General features: G+C 48.0%; 1 pseudogene across 1 annotated transcript; it reads left to right on the forward strand.

Annotated features, from left to right (window-relative positions):
- The first annotated feature begins 1,225 nt into the window (after window positions 1–1,225).
- On the forward strand, window positions 1,226–6,046 carry LOC125543178 (subtilisin-like protease SBT3.8; annotated as a pseudogene). Its single transcript, XR_015618359.1, has 11 exons — window positions 1,226–1,371; window positions 1,461–1,552; window positions 1,624–1,721; window positions 1,820–1,984; window positions 2,085–2,263; window positions 3,553–3,999; window positions 4,353–4,420; window positions 4,510–4,776; window positions 4,866–4,983; window positions 5,133–5,304; window positions 5,385–6,046. The product of XR_015618359.1 is annotated as a subtilisin-like protease SBT3.8 (transcript).
- The last annotated feature ends 8,527 nt before the right edge of the window (window positions 6,047–14,573 follow it).

The following is a 14,573-nucleotide window of genomic DNA, read 5'->3' on the forward strand; positions in this document are numbered from 1 at the left end:
TGGCGTCCGCGCTGCGCCGGCGCGGGAGCTGCGTCAACGCTCCAGATCCGGAGCTGCCAGATGTCTCCACCTAGGACCTCTCCAGCGCAATGCGGAGGGCCATCTCCTCCTCGTAGTCGAGCATCGAGCCGGAGCCGTTGCCGGAGCTACTCATCGTGGTGGATGCGATCAGAAAGGGAGAGGGAGAGGAGTGGATAGAGAGAGAGAGAGAGAGAGAGAGAGAGAGAGAGAGGGACAGAGTGAGCTAGGGTTTGAGCTCACCGCCTGGATTAGGGTTTTTGTGGGGTCGGTGTTGGGCTGGGTCTGTCAAGCGGACACGCATGGGCGTGCCCGGGCCGCCCCATATTCGCGCTATATTTGGGCTGGATATGAGGGGTGTCAGTCAGCCCGGGCTTTTGTCCGTGATTTGAGAGGTCTGGTTAGGTCAATTTTTTTTTTGACCGGTCAGCGGCCGGACGACCTGTCCGGACGTTTGAGATGGATACAAGAGGCCCGGGTGTAGATGTTCTTATTCTGTTCATATCCCTAACCGAACCTACGAATTGTTTTTATACAATCCTCGAGCTCTGGTAGGTTTTTGGGTTAGTTTTTTCTTATAAATTGCATCATCTGTGTAGATTTTTGGGCGTAGTTTTACATGTACACTGGACCATTTCTATCCTTTTTATAGAAATTGCAGGAATCCCTGCTCTCTCGAAGAGGTTCTTCCAAAAAAAAGAATTTAGCTATTAGAGAAACGAACCAGCCAAACCAATCTTTACGCGTGGAATGCTTCAATGGGTCAAATTTTTGTTTCTAAATTGCCTTCACCTTTATCAACTTTACTAACGTTTTTTTTTTAAAGACCCAGCAATGCGCTGGTGTCATGACATGGACGCGGCCTGGATGCCCGATGAGCACGGTGCTTCCTCTCAGGACCTTGGTGTACTCTTTCTTTCTCAGGTACGTGTACCACCTAACGCTGACAACGCAAACATATCCTTGTTTGAACGGTTCTTGCAGCCCCCACGGTTGATTTTATAATTTTATGCCCACTGATTAAACGAAGCTTGTTGTTTTCAGGTCGACCTCGTGTCATTAAGTCTGTTTCAAGTTGTTTAATGGTGGTAGATACGACATGGTCGTCTAGTCCGATTGTTCTCCTCGATCACGTGTTCTTTTGAAACACGCAATGTTCTTTTGAACTCTTCTTTCTTCTTGCACCCCATGGATAGCACCTGGCTCCTATGTTATATATACATACACGCGACAGGAGAGAAGAACATAACACTCTTCTCGAGATCAGACATGGATTCGAGGATAGCTTTCTCTTGCTGTGCTCTGCTACTGGTGGTCACACTGTTGCCTCTTTCCGCAAATGCGTCGAGCAAAGTAAGTTATGATTCCTCCTTGTTCGCAAGACTTTAACTTTGGCTTGTTCTGAAATTGTTTTTTGACCTCTCTTCGCATGTTTATTTCAGCTCCACATAGTGTACATGGGGGAGAAGAAACATGACGATCCATCTGCTGTCACGGCGTCACACCATGACATACTAACCTCCGTTCTTGGGAGGTACTGGCTAGCTAGTATTCCATGTTACTATATAGTAGTACTGTGCTAACATTATGTCTTGTCTGCAACAGCAAAGATGAATCGTTGAAGTCGATAGTTTACAGTTACAAACACGGATTCTCTGGGTTCGCGGCAATGCTCACCAAAACCCAAGCTAGGACGTTGGCAAGTAAGTGATAAACATTTGCTGTCTTTATATGTTTTTCTTTGCAGGGTGTCTTTATATGTTTTTTGCGGAGTAATTCACATTGGATACTACAATTGTAGAATTTCCTGAAGTTATAAGTGTGAAGCCTAACACTTACCACAAGGCGCACACAACTCGAAGCTGGGACTTCCTTGGCCTTGGACACAACAAATCACCACAACAAACTGACCTCCTCCGAAAAGAGAATTACGGTGAAGATATCATCATCGGGGTGATCGATTCAGGTTTGTAATCAAATTTCTAGTTTAAATCCAGAAGTTGTTGAAACCCAAGCCAGACATTAGAAATGGACATCGGTTGACTCCATGCTTGGTTTTGTTTCAGGCATATGGCCTGAATCACGAAGTTTTGATGACAACAGATACGGCCCTGTGCAGGCACGGTGGAAAGGCATATGCCAGACCGGAACAACGTTCAATGCAACGAGTTGCAATAGAAAGATCATCGGCGCACGGTGGTACTCCGAGGGAATTAATGCCATGCACCTCAAGGGTGAGTTTTTTGTAGAAAAGGAGGACGACCCCGGCCTCTGCATCTGGGCGATGCATACGGCCATTTTTTTAATTATTGACACAAGACCGTACAGAGTCATACAACAATAAGTCTAAAGCCATCAAAACAAGCAACAACTGTCGCTATCCCTATCCAGTTGATGTAGGGGCGCTGAAAGTCTGAGCCTAATACCAAACAGACCACGCAGCCAAACCTAAACATCTAAAGACTTGAGGTCCCATCCAGGACGCCTGCCTGGTATGGGCACCCACCAGTCCGGCGTGCTTCTCAACCAGGACCCCTGCCGGGTATGAGGCCGCCGCAGCCGCCTGCCACCAATCCATCTTCAGAGCTGTACTGCTGCACCGACCTTGCCAGGCCTATCTGCCATCAACGCCACCATGACGCCAGACAGCTTCCACCTCCTGCACGAGTCCATCTCCGCGCATCAGACGCCGAGTCTCCACAGCGCCACGCCGCCGAAATCCGCCACCATCAATGTATAAGATGAAGCACCGCTCCACCAAAGTCGCCGTCCTCTAGTCCCTTGAGCCCGTGTGCACCTCCAAGAATGACGCCCCCAGGGGGAAACGACACCAGAGAGCCGCCGTCATCCGGTCTACTGATCTAGGATTTCCCCCGGATGTAGCAGAGAGTGGCCTTGAACTTCTCCACGACGATGCCTTCAGGAAGGGAACGACGCAGACAGCATCGCCATCGCCGGCCTTGGCAATAGCCAATAGCAAATTTTCACCTGGATCTGATCGAAGACCTCCATTCCTCGTGCACGGGTCGCCGTCATCCTTGCCGGGATCTGGATGATCCCGCTGCCTCAGCAAGGAGAAGCCCCCCACCGAGACCCGCCGGCCGAGCAGGGGAAGCCGAGACCGCGCCCGCAGGATCAGATCCGCGATGGATCCATGCCCGCGCCGCCGCCCCGGAATCAGCCCCGTGCGCAGCCGCCACCGCCTGCCGAGGCTCGCCGCCGCGTGCCCCGCGCCCCGCCACCGCTCGCCGAGGCCTGCCACCTCGCGCCAAACCGCGAGCGCCGCAGGCCACCGCCGCCTGCCGCCTAGATCCGCCGCCCGCGGAGGAAGGGGAGTCGGGAGAGGGAGTCCCCCCGCCGCCGCCGTCTGCCACGCGGGTTTCACCCGGCGGCGTCACCCGGTGGCGGCGCGAGGAGGGGAGAAGGAGAGGACGGCGGCGGCCCTAGGGTTGGAGAGCCCCCGAGTCGCCCAGGGTGGTGGCGACGCGAGGAACGCGAGGGACGCCGCACACAACCCCTCACCTCAAGGGTGAGTACATGTCACCTTGGGATTTCAGCGGCCATGGCACTCATGTTGCCTCGACGATTGCCGGAGGAGAAGTGCAGGGTGTGAGCTATGCGGGCCTAGCCACCGGCATGGCACATGGCGGGGCACCACGTGCACGGCTAGCAATTTACAAGGTGTTATGGGGCCCGAACACAGTAGCCAGTGACGCGAGCATCCTTGCAGCCATTGACGATGCCATACATGATGGTGTAGATGTCTTATCGCTCTCACTGGGAAGGGGTGCCGGTCATGAGTTCCCTGGGACACTTCATGCTGTCTTGAGAGGGATCTCAGTTATCTTCTCTGCCGGGAATGATGGCCCGGCACCACAAACGGTGACGAATGTCGTGCCATGGGTCACGACAGTGGCCGCTAGCACGATGGACCGGGCCTTCCCAACCTTCATATCTCTCGGAAACAAAGAAAAGCTTGTGGTATGTACGTTTCTTCAAGTACTTGTTTTGATATTTCCTTTTTTAAAAAATATATAGGAAAATGCACCCAAATACGTCCACTCTCAAGGAATAGAAACATCCTAGCTAGATAAAAGTCGATAATTTACATCATTACATATGCTAGGTACAAGTTAACTAACAAACTGTTTTTAGTTGAAAGAAGACAACTGACTTACCATAATCGTATAGGTTTTACTCTTTTTTGGCGGGAAGTCGTATGATACGTCAAGTGTCAAATTAGCGTGCGCCGAAACATAATCGTATAGGCGTTCATTTAACTTTCTTGAAAAAGAAAAACTTACTCTCTCATTTGTATTTGATCTTAAACGCAGGGACAATCTCTTTACTACAACTCTACTCTGAACAGCGACGACTTTAAGGAGCTTGTTCATGCAGGAAGGTAGCGACATAACACACTCAATTGACAAGTTAGATTGTTATTAGTTCCACAGTTTATCAAACCATATTCAGTTTAAAACTTTTGCGCAGCTGCACGGAGGAGTGGTTAGCGTCAAGCAATGTGACCGGCAAGATCGTGTTGTGCTATGCACCGAGGGAGGCTCCGAGCGTGTTGCCTCGGGTAGAGCTACCCCGCACCATCAACCGTACCGTGAGTGCCGGAGCCAAGGGCCTCATCTTCGCGTAGTACAACATGAACAGCTTGGACTCCCTGACGGCGTGCAAGGCCGGCATGCCATGCGTTGTGGTAGACTACGAAATCGCACAGAAAATTGCATCTTACTGGGAGAACACAGAGTAAGAAGTCGCGTTGTCTGGAACAGGGTCAATCTTCATATATTTTCTTTCTCCAATAACTAATTTGTGAATGTTTTTTGTCATGATAGGAATCCCATTGTGAAGGTATCACCTACCATGACTGTTGTCGGAGACGGGGTGCTATCGCCGAGGGTTGCTTCATTCTCCTCCAGAGGTCCGAGCCCCCTATATCCAGACATACTCAAGGTACTCCCACTGTGAAATTTATAACTCAAAGACAAAATAATTGCACTTGCGGTCCCCCCTTTTTTGCGCAAATACTTGTCGTGCTTTTTAACTAACTTCTGTGACCGTCTTCGGATTTAAGACTTTTATCTCTGTGGATGTTTTGACAGCCCGACATAACTGCGCCGGGTGTTAGCATCTTAGCAGCTGTTCGTGGCTCCTATGTGTTATTTTCTGGTACATCCATGGCATGTCCACATGTCTCTGCCGTGACCGCACTGCTTAAGTCGATTCACCCTGATTGGTCACCTGCTATGATCAAGTCTGCAATTGTCACCACAGGTATGCACAATGTTTATATGCAAAGTTCTTCTAGCTAGTTTATCTTATATTACTAACTTGTTTCTTTGTGATGATTCTAGCGTCAGTGACCGATGGTTTTGGTGCGCCGATCGAAGCAGAGACGGTCCCGAGGAAGGTGGCTGATCCTTTCGACTTTGGTGGTGGCCACATAAACCCAGACAGAGCTAGTGACCCTGGCTTGGTTTACAACGTGGATGCAAGAGAGTACAACAAGTTTTTTAACTACACCATAGGATTGTTACATGGTTGCGAATCCTACCAACTCAATCTCAATCTCCCGTCGATCGCTATTCCGGACCTCAAGGACCATGTCACGGTTCAACGCACTATCACAAATGTGGGGGCGGTCGGAACAACTTATCATGCGGTGCTTGAAGCTCCAGCAGGGGTGGTCATGTCCGTGGAGCCATCAATGGTCACATTCGCCAAAGGTAGTAGCACAAGCATGACATTTAGGGTGTCGTTTACTACAAGGCGGAGAGTGCAAGGCGGGTTTACCTTTGGGAGCTTGACATGGTCAGATGGAAATACCCACTCAGTTAGGATTGCTGTCGCAGTAAGAACTGTGATACAAGACTTTGTTGCGGATACATCTTAAATATATCAAATCAATAGTGTGCAATTGTTCATGCATTCATGTACTTACCATACAAAAATATAGGAAATACTGAAATCATTTTCTTCCAATATTATTAAATACATGGTAGTTCTTCATGATTAATGAGATGTGTTGATCCTTGACTGTACTAGCAAAACATTGTGTGGCTTGACCACGTGTCCAAAGAGAGCACATACTTCAGGAAATTTTAACAGGAAATATGTACTTGCACGTCTCTCCTTAGATGGCAGGGTATTCCGTCAACCCCTTATGTCACAGTACATTTTGTCTATGAAAAAAAGCAATGACAACGACGTGAATCGCAATGAAGTTAGACATGCACAATCACCGTCTATAATGTGGCACGACTTTGTAACAGAAAAATATGACACATGACATAGAGAAGGCATAAGAAGGCTAGCAGCTCTGCAAGTGATATAATGGAAAGGCATTTAGACATGACCAAAACAAGGGACAGTAGCTATTTTCCGGAAGCGGCCATTTGGTGCCCGGGCTCAGGTGAGCCAAGGCATGAACAGTACCGTGAATTGAAATAGAAAAAAGTTCAAAAAGTTTTAATTTCTTTTATGGTGCAAGATGTTTCTGTGCGTGAACTCCGTTCAAAATTTTGTGAAGTTTGGATATCCGTGGAGTTCGTGGCAAAAAAGACAAATTTTGGATGTCTGAGAAACTTTTGAAAATCACATTGTTCACACTTGATTTTGTCTTTTTTGCCACGAGTTCCTCGGAGATCCAAACTTCACAAAATTTTGCATGGAGCTCACGAACAGAAGAATCTTGCACCGCACAAAAATTGGAATTTTTTTAACTCTTTTCTTCAAATCAAGGTATTGTTCATTGTGCTCACCGAGTCCGGGCTCTGGGTTGAATTATTGCTATTTTCCCTGGAATTGCCCCAAAGTAAGTTTGGAACCAACTCATGCCTCAAGGTTGTGATTTCAGCACTTGTAGAACCTCTCTCTGGTGTTCTGCCCGCAGCATGCGACGCATGTCACTACATTCCTTCCACGGTCCGGACAAGGTCGTACTATGGGGAGAGCGACAGGATCAGAAGCCTGGTTTGCGTTGGTCATTTGCAGCGGCTAGGGTTCTTGCTGGAATTAGGGATCGGGGCATGCGAATATGGGAGGTCCATAAAATATCTTTGCTGGTGTGGCTCAGTCGTGGAGTTTTATAGGAACACGAACCATCAATACATACTGGCACAAGACATCGTGGTTGTCATGCACCGAGCGAAAGTTGTTGTGCACGCGGTTCTACAATACTGCTATATGACCTTGAATACTTACTTTGGACGGACCATATACAGATGGGACAATTTCATTTCTGCCCCTAACTGGAACCCATTATTTAAATTTGCCCCTAATTCTAATGTGTGCTCAAATTTGCCCCTCTGCCGTTAATTGCCCTTATAGAAATGCACTTCTACGCTGTTACCGTCTGGTCAAATAGTTTTGATCATCTTGAAAAAATAGCAACAAAATTCAAAAAAATCTGAAATTTTATGGGATCGAAGGTACTCAGGTTCGCAAGGTGCGTGCAAATTTTCATGTTGTTTGGACATTCTAGGAGGTCGTGGCGAAGGAAACACAGTAAATATGTACGCGTGTGAACCGTAAATTTAAAAAAATAGCAAAAAAATTAAAAAATATGAATTCTTTTGGCATCCAAGATGCTTAGGTGTGGAAGGTGTGTGCAAAATTTTGTTGTGTTTCGACATTGTAGGAGCTCGTGGAGAAAAAAACAAAATTTGTCTTAGAAAAAAAAACTTAGAAAAAATACACTATTTTGGTTTTTTTTGCGAGAGCTCCTCGCATGTCATTTGATAACAAAATTTTGCACACACCTTGTGCACCCGAGCATCTTGGATGCCAAAAAATTTCATATGTTTTTGAATTTTCTTGCTATTTTTTTTGAATTTACTATTCAAAGATGTACAGATTTATTGTTTTCCTTTGCCATGAGCTCCTGGTATGTCTAAATAGTACGAAAATTTGCACGCACCTTGCGCACATGAGTAGCTTCAATCCCACAAAATTTCAGATTTTTTTGATTTTTTTACAAAAAAAATTCGAGATGGTCAAAGTTGTTTGACCGGACGGTAACGGCGCATTAGGACATTTCTATAAAGGCAACTAACGGCAGGGGGGGGCCAATTTGAGCACACATTGAAATTAGGGGTAAATTTGAGTAGTGGGTTCCAGTTAAGGGCAGAAATGGAATTGTCCCTATACAGATATACTAGCGGCAATACCTCGTAGGACCCATATCCGCACACGAACAGAGGTTGGCGATTTCATGATTAGACGAGCTCGTCCGCTCTCATAAAGTTGAAGCATATTTTTTGTGATATTTTACAGTATGTCATACTATCTAATGTAATGTGTAATATTAAGTTAATCCAACGGTCTTGATAATTCCTAATTAGGAGCAACTTTGTCCTTTCTAACTTTTAATTGTAACGATTCAGGCAATTAATTAAAATATGATTCATCTACACGTAGTCGTCCGCAACCTCCAGGCTCCAGCATCCCGACGCTGTCAATAATCATAGTCGACCCAACCTGTAGGCCGCCGCCGACCACCCCCAACCTCCGCATCCCAACGCCACTTGCAGGCCGCCGCCCCCACCAAGTCTTCTATCATATTGACGTTGCCTGCAATCCTCCTGGCGCATACCCTCGTCCATGACGGTGTACGTCAGCAGGGTTGCAGGTTGCAGGTATGTATTGATTGGTATACAATCTGTACCCAGCAGCCAGCACACACTAATCCATCAGACACACTACGCTCCAGCGCCCCGCGCGCGCAGACACCCATCATTAAGGCTGATCATGGTGGGGAGTAACATAGACTAGTAACATGCATATGTTACTAGTCTTTGTTACTACTTCTGTAGTGGGTAGTAACATATGTGTAGTGTCATGCATTAATTCATTTATTACATCATAGACTCATTTAGCATTGGGAACCGCTATGTTACTCTATTTATCTCTCTCCTCTTTAATTAGTTGTCACATCACATGTTTTGCTTATGTGGCATGCATGTTATTACCTATGTTACTTCCACTATAAGACTAGCCACAATGAAGAGTAACATACACTAGTAACATACACGTATCCCTAGACTATGTTACTATCTTCATAGTGGGTAGTTACTTAAGTGTGGTAACATGCAAGGATTCATTTATTAGGTTATAGAATCATATTGCATTGGGACATGTGATGTTACAGTAACTAGCTAAGTTACTATAACTACCTCTCTCCTCATTAACTCATTGCCACATAAGAAAATTTGCTGAGTTGGACTCGATATTACTGCTGAAGTTACTCCCACTGTGGCTAGTCTAACTAGCCTAAGGTAGCACAAACACTCATCATTCATCCAGCACTCGTACACGAATCACCAAAACACACAGGACACCAGAGGAGAGATAAGGCGAGGGACTGAGCTACCTTCATGGGGGAAGGGGGCTTACAACGACGACGTCAGGTCGTTGGTGGCCATGGGCGCCAGTGGTGACACAGGAAAGGAAACGATCTCAGAGCAATAGCGGGAGGTGGTGTCTATGGCATGGACCTCCCTGTGTGATGGAGAGAGGCCGCCGAGCGTCCGAGTAGACGGCCGCCGAGTGGCGTGGTGGACGGCTCCATCGAATTGATGGGTGCGTCGGCGTGTGTCAGTGACCTCAGCGCATCCTTGGCTTGGTTGATGTCGGGGTTCTGGAACGACACCTATGGGATCCCTTGTCGGAATCCCTTCTACGGTTGCGGGGCATGGGGCTGCGCAAAGAGCGGGTCTAGAAGATCAAATCGGTGGGATTTTTACCCAGGTTCAGGCCGCAAGCGATGCGTAAAAACCAAGTCCTGCTTTGTGTGTATTTAGTGTTCTTGAGTTCTTGAACTAGCTGCGATGCATGCCCAGTCCAAAAAGTCTGAATCCTTTCTCAGTATGCCTCGGGCCTCCTTTTATATGTCAAAGGGGTTGCCACAGTGGCACACAGGAGGTGGAAAGTATGTACAGTGTACAAGTTTATCTCCTGACATCCTAGGACAAACGCATTTAATGCGCCGCCTATGTGTCCTCTTGCTTTATCAGGGACGGCGAAGAGGCTCGTCCCGTCCGTCACCGCCTCGCTTCGCTTCGACACATGTCCAGGCTAACGAGGCATGTAGCGCCATGCTGGCTGGCTGGTTGCTCTGGTGCGGTGACATAGTCTTCACGAAGATCTGCATGCCACCACGCAGGTGCCTGCTTAGTTGGCCTAGGAGCTGCATGCTGCCACGCAAGTGTGTGCCTAGTTGGTAGGCTGGTCGCCACGTCAAAACGGGCGCGGGGTAGCGAAGCTTTGATAAGTGCGGGCCTGGATTTGGCTCCGTAGACGCCACCGGCAAGGCCCTTGCCGGGATCTCGTGGGCGTCCCTGGCAAGGATCTTGCCGGGGCGGGGTTGCGAGTGTCCCTGGCAAGGGTCTTGCCGGGGATCTTCGGTCGTCCCCGACAAGATCTTGCCGGGTGTCTTCGTCTTCTGGTTTTCATCTAGGCTCATAGGCCTTTGGTTTCCACAAAGGTCTACATATCACCACACAAGGCACTCCGAGCCTTGGTCTTGACGCTTGTCGATGGTGTCATAACTCTCAGGCTCAAGGGTGGCGGTCTTGCTGGTGTTGGGCAAGTTACGCCGGCAAGGCTCTTGCCGGGGCCATGTAGGCCGTCTCGGCAAGGGCTCTTGTGGGGGAAGCCCATCTTGTCTCTTTGGTCTTTGTGCTTCTGGCTTGGGTGCTGCCTCGACAGCCTTGTGTCTTCGCTTCCTCTACCTTGCCGAGCCCGGCCATAGGCGTGGCTACGACTGCCCGTGCACAAGTAAAGGGGTACAGAAGGGCCCCTACTTTTGTACACCGATAGGAGCCCCCAGGCCTGGGCCACATATAAGTGCAAGGCGTTGTTGGGATAGGCCTAGAACAGTGCGCGAGCACGCGTGGCAGAGTTTTAACCGCAGTAATTCCTTCGCCGGTTCCGCTTCTCCACGATCCGCATTGAGGATGACCGTAGCATGCTTGCGTCATCTTGTTGTGTAGTAAAGAGGTGGCCTGCATCTTCACCATAAGAAAAGGGGAAACCGTAGGGCCGCTGCTCATTTACTCTCCTCGCCTCTCTTGACCTTGGAACCGCTGACGGTGTCCTGGACTAGGGGGTACTCACCACGTCATCTCCTGATTTATTAGATTGGGCCGATGACCCCCATGGCCGTATACTCATGGGCCAGTTCGGACAGCTGCCACATACAAGGAAGATTCCGCAAGACTTGGCGATCTAGACAAGGACTCCTCCCCACCGGCGTATTCGGCTAGGACTCTTGTTATCCTAGGCCTCTAGTGCATTATATAAACCGAGGCCAGGCTAGTCGATAGATCATATATATACAATCATACCATAGGCTAGCTTCTAGGGTTTAGCCTCTCTGATCTCGTGGTAGATCTACTCTTGTACTACCCATATCATCAATATCAATCAAGCAGGACGTAGGATATTACCTCCATCAAGAGGGCTCGAAACTGGGTAAACATCGTGTCCCTTGCCTCCTGTTACCATCGATCCTAGACGCACAGTTCGGGACCCCCTACCTGAGATCCGCCGGTTTTGACACCGACATTGGTGCTTTCATTGAGAGTTCCGCTGTGTGATCGACAAAAGGATCGATGGCTCGCCTGCAGATCAACTGCGACGCCGGCATCTTCGTCGCCGGCTCGACTGGTCACCTTGGCTCGATCGAGGACCGTGCTCCATCTCCGACCATCATGTTCGTACGGGGGCCTTCTTCAACATCAACTCCGATCTCTATCATGATCATAGAGAAGTCATCCATGGAGCTCGAGGGCTCAACGTCAACATTGCTCTCGGGCGACCGTGCTGTTTTTCTGGACAGCAAACTTGTGTCCGCCGCCACCGCCTCCTCAAGTGTCTCTTTAACGATCGCTTTGGTGGAATTGTGCGGAATTGAGTCTACAACAACCCTGGAAAATTTCGTCGAGTTCCGATGGAGGAATCTCTGGCAATCCACGATATACCGGAGCCCTGTCAAATCTAGACGGGAATCTGGATGAGTTTAGGGCGTGGTGTCCACCTTCTAGATCGGACATCCTCTGGAACATCCAACCGTTGATCGGCTGCGGAATTCCTATATCTACCACCTCTCAAAATTTCAGCTCGATCCGACTGTCCAAACTCCCGGAACTTTCCGATTAGTGCATCACTTTTCGGATCTGTTTTCTGCGCGAAAACGAATCCGACCCGAGTTCGTCTTTTTTATAAACGGGATTTCAGACATCCCTTTTGAAGGAAGTTTTGTATGGGGTATTGTGTTTTGTTTCCGAACACATCCCACTAACTTTAAGATCTTTTGAACATGATCTTCAACATCATGCTGGTGTCAAACCACTTCGGCAATATTGCTCCACGGCTGCCGACCTGCGCTAGACATGTCGTCACTTTGTTGAGCCGAGCTCAACTTCTTCGGATCATCATCTCGGCAAGCCGAACAAGAGTCCGGCATCGCGAAGGATAAATCATCACCAACATCGCCGCCCCACGGATTACACGGGGCGGGCATACCGGCATCGCCGCACGGTCGCTTCATCAAGCCGGCATCGACCACGTCACGACCTGCATCGACCGAGGACTTGGTTATTTCTTAATCAACATACTCCGGTGACTTCGGCGTCACCAGCCGACCAACTTCGTCACGTTAGCTGGACCGAGGGCTTCGCCTCGGCAAGCCAACCTTTGCCAGCATCACCGGGTCATCGCTTTATCGCCCATCAGGCAATGGGTGTGCAGATTGATTCCAGATTTTGGGAGTCGCTTTTATTCGGAATGCTAAAACAAATAAACCAGGTGCTATTAATCCTAACAATTTTTGCTTGTTGGGTTTATTTTTCTTAAGGAATTATTACTCTGGTTTGTTCCATCATTTGTACATAGGTCTATCAAATGGCGGCCACATTAAAAACGGTCGCGTGGTGGTTCGGTCAGTTTTCGTACATTGTTCGGCGAACGCCGCATCCAGAGCCCGGACTGCCCTGCAAATTCAGGCTTTGTCACGCCTTCACTGCGTCACGCCGACACCCTGCATCGACATTGACTTCGATGCCAGGCCATATTTTTTTATTACTCACTTTGCATAAATTATTTATTATGCAACATTTTATTATTATTATCATTACTATTATCTCCAGTTTGCACTATTTCTTGTGCACAGGAAAATGATCTGGGTTGGGCAGTATCGTCAACTCGGCGTACTGACATACCACTCACCTCGGCTGGACGGGGGGCTTCATCAACACTTCATTACCCCATGCCGGGGACTTCGGTATCACTCTGCCGGCCTGCATTGACCGTGCTATGTCACCACTTCGGCGTGCCGAGCTCTTTGCTCCGCCACCTCGGGACCGGCTTGGCGGATGGAACCTTGTCCCGCATCAAGCTCGGACCACGTCGTCAATACCGAACACATTAACCAGCTAAGTTGCCTTCATGCTCCAAGTTTTAAATTTTTTACTTGTGTTCGGTTCGACCAAGCATTATACTTTTTTGGAAAAAAACTGCTTGTAAAAAATCTCCTTGTCAAAACTTTGTTTGTGACACACACATTCAAGGACCCAATTCACTTGGGGGCTTCCTTCATGAAGCTTTTCCTCTTGCATATGATTATACTTGTACGTCTTCGTTCCTTGTTCGTGTATTACGCCACAATATGCACCATATTGACTTAAGAGGTTTGCAAGATGGGTTGCCTCGCTCCTGTGTTTACCCCTACGTTCCCAATTGTTCGGCTAGGGAGTAAAGGGAGCACCTCTGCGATTGTCACGATCGGGTCATCCAAGCCGGACCTCAGACTGGGTGAAGCCAAAAGCTAGCGCTCTTATAGTTTTCAATGATGGTCGGCACACAACGGAACTCATGAGTACAAAAAATCTATTGCACAAATCTCATAATAACAATGAGCACCGAAGAAAGGTATCGGTGGGGGTACTATTTTTTTCGAAGATGCTTCTTACACTTCGCAGTAATATAGCATAAGTTCCCTGAGCGTGCTTTGTTTGTTACAGCCTTATGGCCCGATTGCCTGGTTATTGGAAACACCGTCGATATTCTCGACAGATGGAGTACATAACACTTTTTGCTCCTTGAACGAAGAGGTAGAAGCCGACGGTCGGTTAAGACGCGTTTAAAGTTCGGTTGAACATAGATATGATATAAGTACTTCGGTACATGCAATCATTCTTTTACCCAAGTCACTTGGGGGCTCTTAAATTTATATGAGCCGTTTTATGATAAGTGTTCTTCTTCTTAGTCGTTGCAAAGTTTTATTATTATTATTATTATTATTATTATTATTATTATTATTATTATTATTATCTATCACTCCTTTTTTCGACACGAGCGTGTGGTCACTAGCCGGGGAGCCTAATTTCTCTCTCAAAGCTGCTAGAGTTTAGTTTGCTAAACTGGCCTAATGAGAAGTACTCCGCCCTCGGGATAGGAGGTTGAAGCCGTAGGCTGACCCGCTTGAAGTCTTGAGATAGGACGTATCATGTTAAAGCATGACAGAAGCACTTCTTTTGCTAAGG

This window comes from Triticum urartu, chromosome 3A (genome assembly GCF_056163025.1).
Source record: "Triticum urartu cultivar PI428250 chromosome 3A, HENAU_Tu73, whole genome shotgun sequence".
Taxonomy (NCBI): domain Eukaryota; kingdom Viridiplantae; phylum Streptophyta; class Magnoliopsida; order Poales; family Poaceae; genus Triticum; species Triticum urartu.